This window comes from Pan paniscus, chromosome 6 (genome assembly GCF_029289425.2).
Source record: "Pan paniscus chromosome 6, NHGRI_mPanPan1-v2.0_pri, whole genome shotgun sequence".
NCBI classification, from domain to species: Eukaryota; Metazoa; Chordata; class Mammalia; order Primates; family Hominidae; genus Pan; species Pan paniscus.
The window spans coordinates 176,599,630-176,612,772 of record NC_073255.2 but is presented as its reverse complement, the minus strand read 5'-3'; positions in this window follow the sequence as shown (position 1 = coordinate 176,612,772).

Here is a 13,143-nt window from a genome sequence, read left to right as displayed (position 1 = left end):
ACGTGTACATGTACAGGAAAAGCAAAGGAGATTTTCTTCCTTATGTTTGTCTGAACTTCCAAAAATCTAGAATGAATGTGTATTACTTTGGTAACAGAGAAAAAAATTTCTGGAAAAACGTTTGGTTCAGGGTAAAGCATCTGATATGAGGATAACTGCACTGAGAGTGTTTGTTTCTTCATCTGTCACTGAGGAGTTCACCCCAACATTGTGGGGTTGATATTGTCTCCCCTCATTTGTGTGTATTTGCTCAGTCGGAATTCAGCCTCAACCACAGAGTGTAGAACATTTCAACCTACTTTTCTTCGCTCTGGAAAGAGTTTCTATCTAGCTATTTTTATGGCACACAAGAAAAAGAGAGGTCTTTTACCATTCCTATATACTGCTGCTTTTCAAGGACGGCAATAAGAACTACACATAAGATGCTGAACTACCACCTGTGGAAGACTGTTCCATGGCATGGATGCCAAGTTGTGCCAAGGCCAGCATTTCAGAGCCTTGAATTTGGGAGCTGGAAGACATTGAGGCCCGGATTTATGATCCTTCCCATGTCTCAACCATCTGCTTCAGGCATGCTCCTGAAATTTATGAAATGCAATTGCTCGAAAGGGTACAGGCCAGGAAGCGCAGGGTTGAAATATTCTACCTGGCCAGAGTCACTGTCACGTAGACTAACTTAAGGCTTTGCTCATTTTAAAGGGGGCATTTCTCATTCACAACAGAGTACATTCCATGCCATTTGAAATGTTATAAAGCAGTCAAATCCAGCTTTGAATGTTCAGAAAATATCCCCCACCAAAGGTCATTTTCTATTTCCATCTTTAGGGTTAGTCACTCATGTGGTTCTTGTCAGAGTGAAAAACTCCTTTCCTTTTGTCTTCTTTCCCTTCTTTTTTCCCTTTATCTGTTATTGAGCCTGCAGATCATGTTAGACTTTCCTTCCAGAAGTTAACTCCACAGTGTCCTTTCTAAGACACCCAGTCATGCCAGGGAACCATTTCTAGTCCAGAATCATCAAAGACAGGTACAGACAATTTTCATAAGCAGCGTCTGTCCTAAGACAGGAGAGAAGAGCTTGCCCATGCCATTTTGTCCTTCTTCAATAAGGATAATTTGGCTTTCAGACTAATTGTAAGCGCAGCCCCTTTGGAAGCATCCTGTGAGAACAGCTCATCCCTCTTACCCACACCACGGCTTTGCTCACGAGTCTCAGACTCTCAGGAAACATCTGTTCACCACAAATGTGACCCATTATCAAGTGTGACAAAGAGTGACTGTATGTGCAGAGTATATATAGATTTGTACCCATCATAGGCAAGAAATAATGTTTCCCTGTGGAAGGAGATATTGAGAAATCACAATATACTTCAGGTTGAATCCAGTCAAAAAATAAGCTATTTCAAATGCTACTTCCTCGAATTTGAATTAAATTCAGGTGAACTCAGTCTTCTGATTTTGCTTTTCAGTCTGATGTGTGTGTGTATGGATAGAATAAGACCTTAAACTTTTCTTTAGGGAGAGAATAAAATCTCTCTAGGTTTTCAGAAACATATAATTCCTACAAGATATGGACCCAGACTCACTGGCATAGTTTGGGTATATGTGGTATTGTTGGTTTTAGCTCTGTTATGATTTGCTTTTAAATATTTAGTTTTGAAATATAAATCTTGCTTAAGATTGAAGTCTGCTCTGGAGAAGTAGCTGTTTCTTTTGCTGTTGCTTAATAGAACTGTTGAATCTTGTAGGAAAGCAAAAAGATTCTGTTCTATAAATAAGTCATCCTAGTGAAGTATAAAATAATCCCAGAGCGTGCACTGCTACGTCTTCTTAGTGAGGCTTGAGCTAAAGTTCTGTCAATGTCTGGTAAATTAGGCATTCTAAGAAAGAAGACTATGCAGTTAATAGTATACAAAAATATGCGTCCCTCTAAAAATGCTTAGAAATTAGAGTCTGTGTCATTAAAATGACAAGCATCCTGTTTAAAAACTCAAAAAACATTGTCAATACCTTTACAAATTCCTTTCCATTCATCTATCCCCATGGCGAATATAGCACCTGTCACACCAGAGACACTCAACCACTGTTCTGTTCAGCCCAAGAGATAACTCTTCCTGGTGGACTACTCTGATTTCCTGGCAGTCACAAAGATGACTTAGAATGGTAATTTCCAGGCCAGGCACAGTGGCTCACCTCTATAATCCCTTTTGGAAGGCCAAAGTGGGAGGATTGTTTTGAGCTCACAAGTTTGAGACCAGCCTGGGCAACATGGCAAAACCCCATCTCTACCAAAAAGAAAAAAAAAAGTCAGGCATTGGTGGCTCATGCCTGTAATCCTAGCTATTTGGGAGGCTGAGGTTGGAGAATTGATTGAGCCCGTGAAACAGAGGTTGCAGTGAGCCGAGATCACACCACTGTACTCCAGCCTGGGTGACAGAGCGAGACCCTGTCTCAAAAAAAAAAAAAAGTTAATTTCCACTTATTGAAAATGACCAAGCCTGGGCTTAAAGAGCTGCAGGACATGAAATGATGTCCTTAATGCCTTAAATTATCACTATGATGGTTAATTTTAGGTGTCACCTTGATTGGCTCAAGGGATACCTAGATAGCTGGTGAAGCATTCTTTCTGGGTGTGTCTGTGAGGGTGTTTTCAGAAGAGACTGGCATGTGAGTTGGTGGACTGAGTGGAGAAGATTCACCCTCAACATGGATGGGCACCACCCATTCAGCTTTGGACCTGGATAGAACAAAAAGGCAGGTGAATCCACACTCACTCTCGGAGCTGGGACACCCTTTTTCTCCTGCTCTTGGACATCAGAATTCCAAGATCTCTGGCCTTTGGACTCTGGAACTTGTACCAGCAGACCCCCTCAAGTTCTCAAGCCTTCAGCCTCGGACTGAGAGTTACAGCATGAGCTCCCCTGGTTCTGAGGTTCCGAGGCCTTTAGACGGGGACTGAGCCATGCTGTCAGCATCACTGAGTCGCCAGCTTGTAGATAACCTATCATGGGACTTCTCAGCCTCCATAGTTTGTGAGCCAATTCCCCAAATAAATCCCTTCTCATATATCTATAACTCTCTATCTCTATCTGCCTATCTATCATCTATTTACCTATGTATCTATCTCCTGTTGGTTCTGTCTGTCTATCTATCTATCTATCTATCTATCTATCTATCTATCTATCTATCTATCTATCTATCTAATCTCCTATTGGTTGTGTCTATCTATCTACCTATCTATTTCCTATTGGTTCTATCTATCTATCTATCATCTATCGATCTATCTATCTATCTATCATCTATCTATCTATCTCCTATTGGTTCTATCGATCTATCTATCTTCTATCTATCTATCTATCTATCTATCTATCTATCTATCTATCTATCTCCTATTGGTCCTGTCTCTCTGGAGAACTCTAATACAACACTTTGCCAAAGTGATTAATTTGCATTCTATAGCCACAGGCAGTATATGAGTAAACAATTTATACTTAAAACTGCTCTAGTCAGCTTGGTGAGTTTATCCAATCAACAAGCTTTTTTTTTTTTTTTTATGAAGACCTGGCACTCTGTTTCATCATGCAGCCAAGAGCATTTCCCAAAGTGATTAGAAATAGAGATAGATGAGAAAAGAATAGTGCTAACAGAAAAGGCACCATCAATTCTTTAAATCATAATTCACCAAATGTGTACTATGTTCCAGGCACTATACTGGGATTACAAAGATAAATGAGACACAGCCTCTGCCCTCAAGAAGTTCATGGAATAGGAGGTGAGACAGGTGTGTAAATAGATCATTGCAATGTGGGGAGAGCAGTGATGGAGTGGCAGAGGGACACACTCCCAGTGTGAGCAGAGCTGACTTAAGGGAAGGATAAGTATTGATCAGATGACGGTGGAGATGAGGGATCTCTAGGAAGGGGAGCCAGGAGCATGCTGGAGCTAGCTCAAACCGGCTCAGGAGGGCTGCTCGCTAAGTGTTCAGGAATTTTGCCAGCAAGCTGTTACATGTGGCCATTATTAATAATTAAATTATGTAAGTTTACAATTAAATAAATTATATTAAAAATAAAGGTTATAAATACTAAAATACAAAATACTAAAGATAATAAATGCTAAAAATATATCACTCCCTAATTATTTTACTACCATTTACTATTATCTATGCCCTTGAGGGTTTTGTTTTTGTTTTTTTGAGACAGGGTCTCACTCTGTCACCCAAGCTGGAGGGCAGTGGTGTGATCTCAGCTCGCCACAATCTCTGCCTCCCAGGCTCAAGTGATTCTCCTACCTCAGCCTCCCAAGTATCTGGGACTACAGGCATGCACCACCACATCTGGCTAATTTTTGCATTTTTTTTTTTTTTTGTAGAGATGGGATTTTGCCATGTTGCCTAGGCTGGTCTCAATCTCCTGGGCTCAAGCAATCCACCTGCCTCTGCCTCCCAAAATGCTGGGATTACAGGTATAAGCTACCACACCTGGCTGAGGGTTTGTTTTAGGTCTACTGTATCTGTAAGGTGGAAATACTGTCTAATGGTGGCTATTGAACATCTCTACCCAACTCCACATTCAATGAAGTCATGTTAGTAGTTTGAGATTGGCGGTGATGGGAATATTTACACCACAGATGTCAGCAAATGCTAAAGAGCAGAGATTATTCCCCTCCCCAGAAGGCCATTTACCAGCAGACAGGGGCAAGGCCATGGAAAATAAACACAGGGAACTCCAAGCTGTGCAGAAAGCTGGGAAAATACATGGGAGGTTGAGGCACGAGGATCGCTTGAGGCCAAGAGTTTGCGACCAGCCTGGGCAACACAACAAGACCCTGTCTTTAAAAAAAAGAAAAAAATTGGCTGAGCGCGGTGGCTCACGCCTGTAATCCCAGCACTTTGGGAGGCTGAGGTGGGTGGATCACGAAGTCAAGAGATTGAGACCATCCTGGCCAACATGGTGAAACGCTGTCTCTACTAAAAATACAAAAAATTAGCCGGGCATGATGGTGGGCACCTGTAGTCCCAGCTACTTGGGAGGCTGAGGCAGGAGAATCACTTGAACCCGGGAGGCGGAGGTTGCAGTGAGCCGAGATTGCGCCACTACACTCCAGCCTGGTGACAGAGCGAGACTCCATCTAAAAAAAAAAAATTAACTAGGTGTGGTGGGACACCTCTGTAATCACAGCTGCTCAGGAGGCTGAGGCTGGAGGAGGCTGAGGCTGGAGGATCACTTGAGCCCAGGAATTCAAGGATACAGTGAGCTATGATCGTGCCACTGCACTCCAGTCTGGGTGGCAGAGCAGGAAACAGAATCCAGCAAAGAGCAAAGTTCAATGAGGTGAAAAGTGATCAAATCCCTGATGACCTCTGAGACCACATGGAAGAGCTGGCGCTGGAGGCTTTGGAGGACTCGAGGAAGGGAGAGATCATCTGCCCACAGCAGGGAGGGCAGTTGGACTGCAGAGTGGCCAGACCAGAGGCAGGAATCCAGGATGACTCCCCAGCAAGTGGAAGGCACATTCAATGAGAAAAGGTGACCAGTGCAGTGTTCCATATGGGAGTGTGTGCTGTCCAGTTTGTGAACCCCCTGGGTAGAAGCATTCGGCAGACAATCACTGTTCAAAGGAAGTTTGGGAGACATCTGGGCTGGGGCCAGGGACCACACACCAGTGTGGATGGCGGTGAAAGCTTTAGAGTGTGTGAGGTCACCAAGGAGGGCAGAGACAGAAAAGAACAACTGAGAATGGAGCCAAGGGGGAATCAAGGTGCAGACAGATGAGAGGGAGGATGGGGAGGGCACAGCCAGAGACCCTGTAGATAATGAAGCAGAATGGCAGGCAAGGCAGAAGAGTGTTTCAGGAAGCAGGAGACAGAGAGGGAGACAGGGCAGAGGGAGAGACCTGGAAAAAGGGGAACAGAGCATAGGTGTTCAATCCCCAGCTCCTAGAAACTCCTAAAAATACCAAAATAAAAATAGGCCAGGCACGGTGGCTCATGCCTGCAATCCCAGCACTTTGGGAGGCCAAGACAGCTGGGTCACTTGAGGTCAGGAGTTCAAGACCAGCCTGGCCAACATGGCAAAACCCTGTCTCTACTAAAAATGGTAGAGCGCGCCTGTAATCCCAGTTACTCGAGAGGCTGAGGCATGAGAATCACTTGAATCCAGGAAGTGGAGATTGCAGTGAGCCAAGATTGTGCCACTGCACTCCAGACTGAGTGACAGAGTGAGACCCTGTCTCTAAAATAAAATAAAATAAAATAAAATAAAATAAAATAAAATAAAATAAAATAAAATAACATAGGCCAGGCACAGTGGCTCATGCCTGTAATCCCAGCATTTTGGGAGGCTGAGGCAGGTGGATCACTTGAGGTCAGGAGTTCAAGACCAGTCTGGTCAACATGGTGAAACCCTGTCTCTACTAAAAATACAAAAAAAATTAGCCAGGCGTGGTGGCGGGCACCTGTAGTCCCAGCTACTTGGGAGGCTGAGGCAGGAGAATGGTGTGAACCCGGGAGGCGGAGCTTGCAGTGAGCCAAGAGAGCGCCACTGCAGTCTGGCCTGGGTGAAAGAGCGAGACTCCATCTCAAAAAAAAAAAAAAAAAAAGCAAAAATTTGCTAAGCATGGTGGCGCACACCTGTAGTCCCAGCTACTCAGGAGGCTGAAGCAGGAGAATTGCTTGAACCCAGAGGCAGAGGTTGCAGTGAGCTGAGATCGAGCCACTGCACTCCAGCCTGGGCAGCAGGCTGTTTCAAAAAAAAAAAAAAGAAGAAAGAAAGAAAGAAAGAAAGAAAGAAAGAAAGAAAGAAAGAAAGAAAGAAAGAAAGAAAGAAAGAAAGAAAGAAAGAAAGAGAAAGAAAGAAAGAAAGAAAGAGAAAGAAAGAAAGAAAGAAAGAAAGAAAAAGAAGGGAGGGAGGGAGGGAAGGAAGGAAGGAAGGAAAGAGAGAGAAAGAAAATCTAGGGATTTGTTCTAGACTTTCACTCTAGATATTAAGACAAGGAGGAACTAGAAGGAAGACTCACAATTCAACTCACTTCAAAGAGTTGTGTGTCATGGGATGAAAGTGGAGGGTCCATCCCACTGAACCCTCAGGTTGAGCCCACTGAGGAACAGGAAGCACTCCTACCTTGGGGGCTGTGGCACTGGAGCCCCAGGCCCAGGAGCAAGTGAGGCAATATAACATAAAAGTTAAGACCATGAATTCTGGAGTCAGATAGTCTGGGTTTGAATGCTTATTCTGCTAATTATTAGCTTGGATAATTTTCTTAACTGAGCCCTCAGTTTCCTCATCTATGTAGTGGGAATGATGATAATATATATACCTCATAGAGTGATTGTGAGGATTAAACAAGGAAACACACATGCAATGTTCCAAATCAGGCCTGGCACCTGGCTAGCACCACTGATGGCTGTGATCAGGATTGCTGTCAGGACACCCCCAGCACCAGGATCCCTGCTACACCCATCTGCCTGATGGATCACTGAACTTATCTCATTCCATCCTCCAATTCAAGATGGAAAAGGATTATTCTAATTGACTTCAGGTAAGCTGTGAAATCCATTCACATTACTTTTGGGGGAATGCATAGTCAAGAGAGATCTTTCCTCATTCCAAAATATATTAAGAGGGAAAAACAAACATGTTGTATTAGTCCATTTTCATACTGCTATGAAGAAATACCAAGACTGAGGAACTTATAAAGAAAAAGAGGTTTAATGGACTCACAGTTTCACATGGCTGGCAGGCCTCACAATTATGGTGGAAAGCAAAGGAGGAGCAAAGGCATGTCTTACATGGTGGCAGGCAAGTGAGTATATGTAGGGGAACTGCCGTTTATAGAACCATCATATCTCATGAGACTTACTATCATGAAAATAGCACAGGAAAAACCCACCCCCATGTTTCAATTACCTCCCACTGTGTCCCTCCCATGACACACAGGAGCTACAATTCAAGATGAGATTTGGGTGGGGACACAGCCAAACCATATAATTCTGCCCCTGGCCCCTCCCACATCTCATTTCCTCACATTTTAAAACACAATCATGCCTTCCCAACAGTCCCACAAAGTCTTAACTTATTCCAGCATTAACCCAAAAGTCCAAGTCCTGAGTTTCATCTGAGACAAGGCAAATCTCTTCTGCCTATGAACCTGTAAAATCAAAGGCAAGTTAGTTATTTCCTAGATACAATGGGGATACAGGCATTGGGTAAATACATCCATTTCAAATGGGAGAAATTGGCCATAAAACAAAGGAGCTACAGGCCCCATCCAAGTCTGAAATCCAATAGGGCAATCATTAAACCTTAAAGTTACAAAATGATCTCCTTTTACTCCATGTCTCACATCCAGGGCATGCTGACACAAGCGTGGGCTCCCACAGCCCTGGGCAGCTCTGCCTCTGTGGCTTTGCTGGGTATAGCCCCCCTTCTGGCTGCTTTCCCAGTTGAGTGTCTGCAGCTTTTCCTGGTGTATGGTGCAGGCTGTCAGTGGATCTACCATTCTGGGGTCTGGAGGATGGTGGCCTTCCTCTCACAGCTCCACTAGGCAGTGCCCTAGAGGGGACTCCATGTGGGGGTTCCAACCCCACATTTCTTTTCTGCACTGCCCTAGCAGAGGTTCTCCATGAGAGCTCTGCTCCTGCAGCAAACTTCCACCTGGACATCCAGACATTTCCATTCATCCTCTGAAATCTAAGTGGAGGTTCCCAAACCTCAATTCTTGACTGCTGTGCACCTGCAGGCTCAAACCATGTAGAAGCTGCTAAGATTTGGGACTTGCACCCTCTGAAGCCACAAGTCCAAGTGGTACCTTGGCCCCTTTTAGCCACAGCTGGAGTGGCTGGGACTCACAGCATCAAGTTCCTAGGCTGCACACAGTGGGGGCCTGGGCCTGGCCCAGGAAACCATTTTTTCCCTCTAGGCCTCTGCGCCTGTGAGGGGAGGGGCTGCTGCAAAGGTCTCTGACATACCCTGGAGACATTTTCCCCATTGTCTTGGTGACTAACATTGGGCTCCTTACTTATGCAAATTTCTGCAGCAGGCTTGAATTTCTCTCCAGAAAATGGGTTTTTCTTTTCTATTGCATCATCAGGCTGAAAATTTTCCAAACTTTCATGCTCTGCTTCCTCTTGAATACTTTTCTGCTTAGAAATTTCTTCCACCACATACCCTAAATCATCTCTCTCAAGTTCAAAGTTCCACAGATCTCTAGGGCAGGGGCAAAATACTGCCAGTCTATTTGCCAAAGCATAACAAGAGTCACCTTTGCTCCAGTTCCCAACAAGTTCCTCATCTCCATCTGAGACCACCTCAGCCTGTACTTTATTGTCCATATCACTATCAGCATTTTAGTCAAAGCCATTCAACAAGTCTCTAGGAAGTTCCAAACTTTCCCATATTTTCCTGTCTTCGTCTGAGCCTTCCAAACTGTTCCAACCTCTGTCTGTTACCCAGTTCCAAAGTCACTTCCACATTTTCAGGTATATTTACAGCAGTACCCCACTTTACCAGTACCAATTTACTATTTAGTTCATTTTCATACTGCTATGAAGAAATACCAGAGACTGGGTAATTTGTAAAGAAAAAGAGGTTTATTGGACTCACAGTTCCACATGGCTGGGGAGGCATCACAATCATGGCAGAGGGCAAAGGAGGAGCACATCTTACATGGCAGCAGGCAAGAGAGCATGTGCAGGGGAACTGCCACCACCTTCTTCTTTCTTCTTTCTTCTTCCTCTTCTTCTTCTTCTTTTCTTTTGAGACCAAGTCTCACTCTGTCACCCAGACTGGAGTGCAGTGGAGTGATCTCAGCTCACTGCAACTCCACCTCCTAGGTTCAAGTGATTCTCCTGCCTCAGCCTCTGGAGTAGCTGTGATTACAGGCACAAGCCACCACACCAAGCTAATTTTTGTATTTTCAGCAGACACGGGGCTTCACCATGTTGGCCAGGTTGGTCTCGAACTCCTACCCTCAGGTAATCTACCCATTTCAGCCTCCCAAAGTGCTGGAATTACAGGCATGAGCCACTGCGAACAGCCGGGAACTGCCCTTTATAAAACCATCAGATCTCTAGAGACTTATTCACTATCACGAGAACAGAATGGAAAAAACACACCCCCATGATTCAATGACCTCCCACTGGGTCCCTCCAACAACATGTAGGGATTATGGGAGCTACAATTCAAGATGAGATTTGGTTAGGGATGCAGCCAAACTATATCACGTGTAACCTATGCAACTATTCTGTAACGAGAAAATGGATACACATAGCACTCAAGAAGTGTTAAAATTGCATATTTTAAAGAAAAAAGTTACTGTAGAAAATGGAAATACATTTGAACAACACTTAAAACAATATTTAAACTACATTTGATGGAGGGACAGATAAAAATCTCAGACTCCATGAAATAAAAGGTAAGGATGAGATAAGCCAACAAAGTGATATGAGAGAGTTGACACAGTTAAGAAAATAATGTGACTGGATGTGGTGGCTCACACCTGTAATCCCAGCACTTTGGGAGGCCAAGGTGGGTGGATCATCTGAGGTCAGGAGTTTGAGACCAGCCTGGCCAATGTGGTAAAACCCCGTCTCTACTAAAAATACAAAAATTAGCCAGACACAGTGGCGTGCGTCTGTAGTCCCAGCTACTTGGGAGGCTGAGGCAGAAGAATCGCTTGAACCTGGGAGGCGGAGGTTGCAGAGAGCAGATATCAGGCCACTGCACTCTAGCCTGGGTGACAAAAGGAGACTCCGTATCAAATAATAATAATAATGAAATATTTAATGACATGGAAGAATTGTAAATAAACTTAGCAACCACAGTGGTTACAACTGGCAATGGAAGATAATTCAATCAGTGAAAAGAAAGCTAAGCATGGGACTGTATTCTGTAATGCAAAAGAAAAGGACAAAGATTAGCCGGGCATGGTAGCACATGCCTGTGGTCCCAGCTACTTGGGAGGCTGAGGTAGAAGGATTGTTTGAGCCTGGGAGGCAGAGGTTGCAGTGAGCTGAGTTGTGCCACTGCACACCAGCCTGGGTGACAGAGCAAGAACCTGCCTCACAAAAAAGAAAAAAAAAGGACAAAGAGATCAAAACTATCAGAAACAAGGTCTAGACATAGAAAGACAGGTGATAGAAATCTAGTTTTGAAGGAGAGAGAAAAAAAGAACAGAAGAGCTACTTAAAGATATTAGAAAAGAAAATATTTTTAAGTTGAAGCAAGACCTGCATTTGTAGATCAAAGCTCATCATATGTTAGCCCAAATTAATAAAAAACAGACCTAGATTTAGACATATTGTAGTGAAACAGTTAAATGTTGAAGGGGAATTTAACAATAATGTCAAAAAGCCAATACAAAGAAAACATTATTTTATTTAAAAACACATAAATGGAAAAATGTGGTCTGTCCTTGATTAGGAAGAGTTTTGATATTGCAAAGATGCTGATTTCCCTCAAACTAACTGATAAGGTTAACGTCATCCCTAGTAAAATGCCAGTGGCATTATTTTTAAAACTGTCTCAAACTGTTTCTGAAATTATTCTGGAGTAATAAAAGATATTGATGGGGAGACACTGAATACAGGGAAGGAACAAATTAGAGTAAGGAAATATAGTTAGCTATAAACTATTTTGTAAGAAGAAGAAGAAAGATTGGATGGAGTTGAATGAGTTTTTAAACGTGAAAACAACAAGTAAGCAATTGATAACTGATAGGAAAAGACTAAAAATTTAGGTCAGGATTCCAGAGGACATGAGGAAATATGAGAAGGTCACAAACACTCTCAGATAGAAGGGAGAATATTCTATCCAAAGAGTCTAAAATCATCAAGAAACAGTAATATTAAAATAGTAATTATAATAGCTAACATATTGACCATTGTGTCGACAGCTGGAGAAACGATGGTTAACAAGACAAACACTCCAGTGTCTTTTGGAGCTTCAGGTCTGGGGGAGGCAGAAAAAAGATGAGGAAACAAACACAATCATTGCAAATGATAAAAAGGTATGAAGGAAATAAACAGGTAATAAGAATAGTGGCGGGAAGTGGGAATGACACTACTGAAGGAAGTCCAGAAGGGCTTCTCTGAAGATATTTAAGCCAAGACCTAGGAGACGAGAGGTGGAATGGATCAAAAAGCAGGGAGGAGGGTCATTAGGTAGAGAGCCTGGCCAGAGGTGGAAACGTGCTGAGATCAGTTCAGTCAGGTGCATTGAGGTCTTCGAGGAGGGAGGGAGAGGATAAGCCATGCAGGACCTTAGAAGCTACTACAAGGATCTTGGATTTTACCCTAGGTGCAATGAGAAGCCACTGGAGGCATGATACAACCTGATTTGCATTTTTAAACATTCTGGGCCACTGTGTAGAAAATGGATTGGAGGGGCCAGAGGGGAGCAGGAACTGTCAGGAGGTTCTTCCAGAGTCTCAATAAAGGGTGGCATTGCCCTAAACTAGGGTGGTGAGCATGGAGAAAAGAGCTACAGGGAAACTCTGGAGATCCAGTCTGTGGGACTTGCCGACGGGTTGTTTAAGGAAGTGAAGGAAGACAGAATGATCCACACATTTCTGGCTTGGAACCTAGAAGTGGAAACTCTCCACTGGATAACAAGATGTGGATAGAGGGTGATGGGATATGGGCAGATAAAGCCGTAATGAGGCTTGTGGGGTAGGGCCAGGCCTACTGCCCTAGGAAATTAGGAGACCTCCTACACTCTGAGTCAGAAGCCAAGTGAAAGCCACATTAAGGAAGTTGTTCTACAACATGTGTGCTGGCTAAAATAGAAGGAGTCAAGTGGGAAGCCAATAAATGAGGACCTGGGCTTAATTCAGGGCAGCAAGAATGGCAAGGAAGGAACTAGGAAATCATTTGAAGAAAAATTTGGCAGCATATTGGGCTGGGCATGGTGGCTCATGCCTGTAATTCCAGCACTTTGGGAAGCCAAGGGGGGTGTATCTTTTGAGCTCAGGAGTTCAAGACTAGCCTGAGCAACATGACAAAACCCCATCTCTACAAAAAAATTAAAAAATTAGGCCGGGCATGGTGCAGTCCTAGCCCTTAGGAGGCCGAGGCAGGCAGATTGCCTGAGCTCAGAAGTTCAAGACCAACCTGGGCAACACACTGAAACCCCATCTCTACTAGAATAC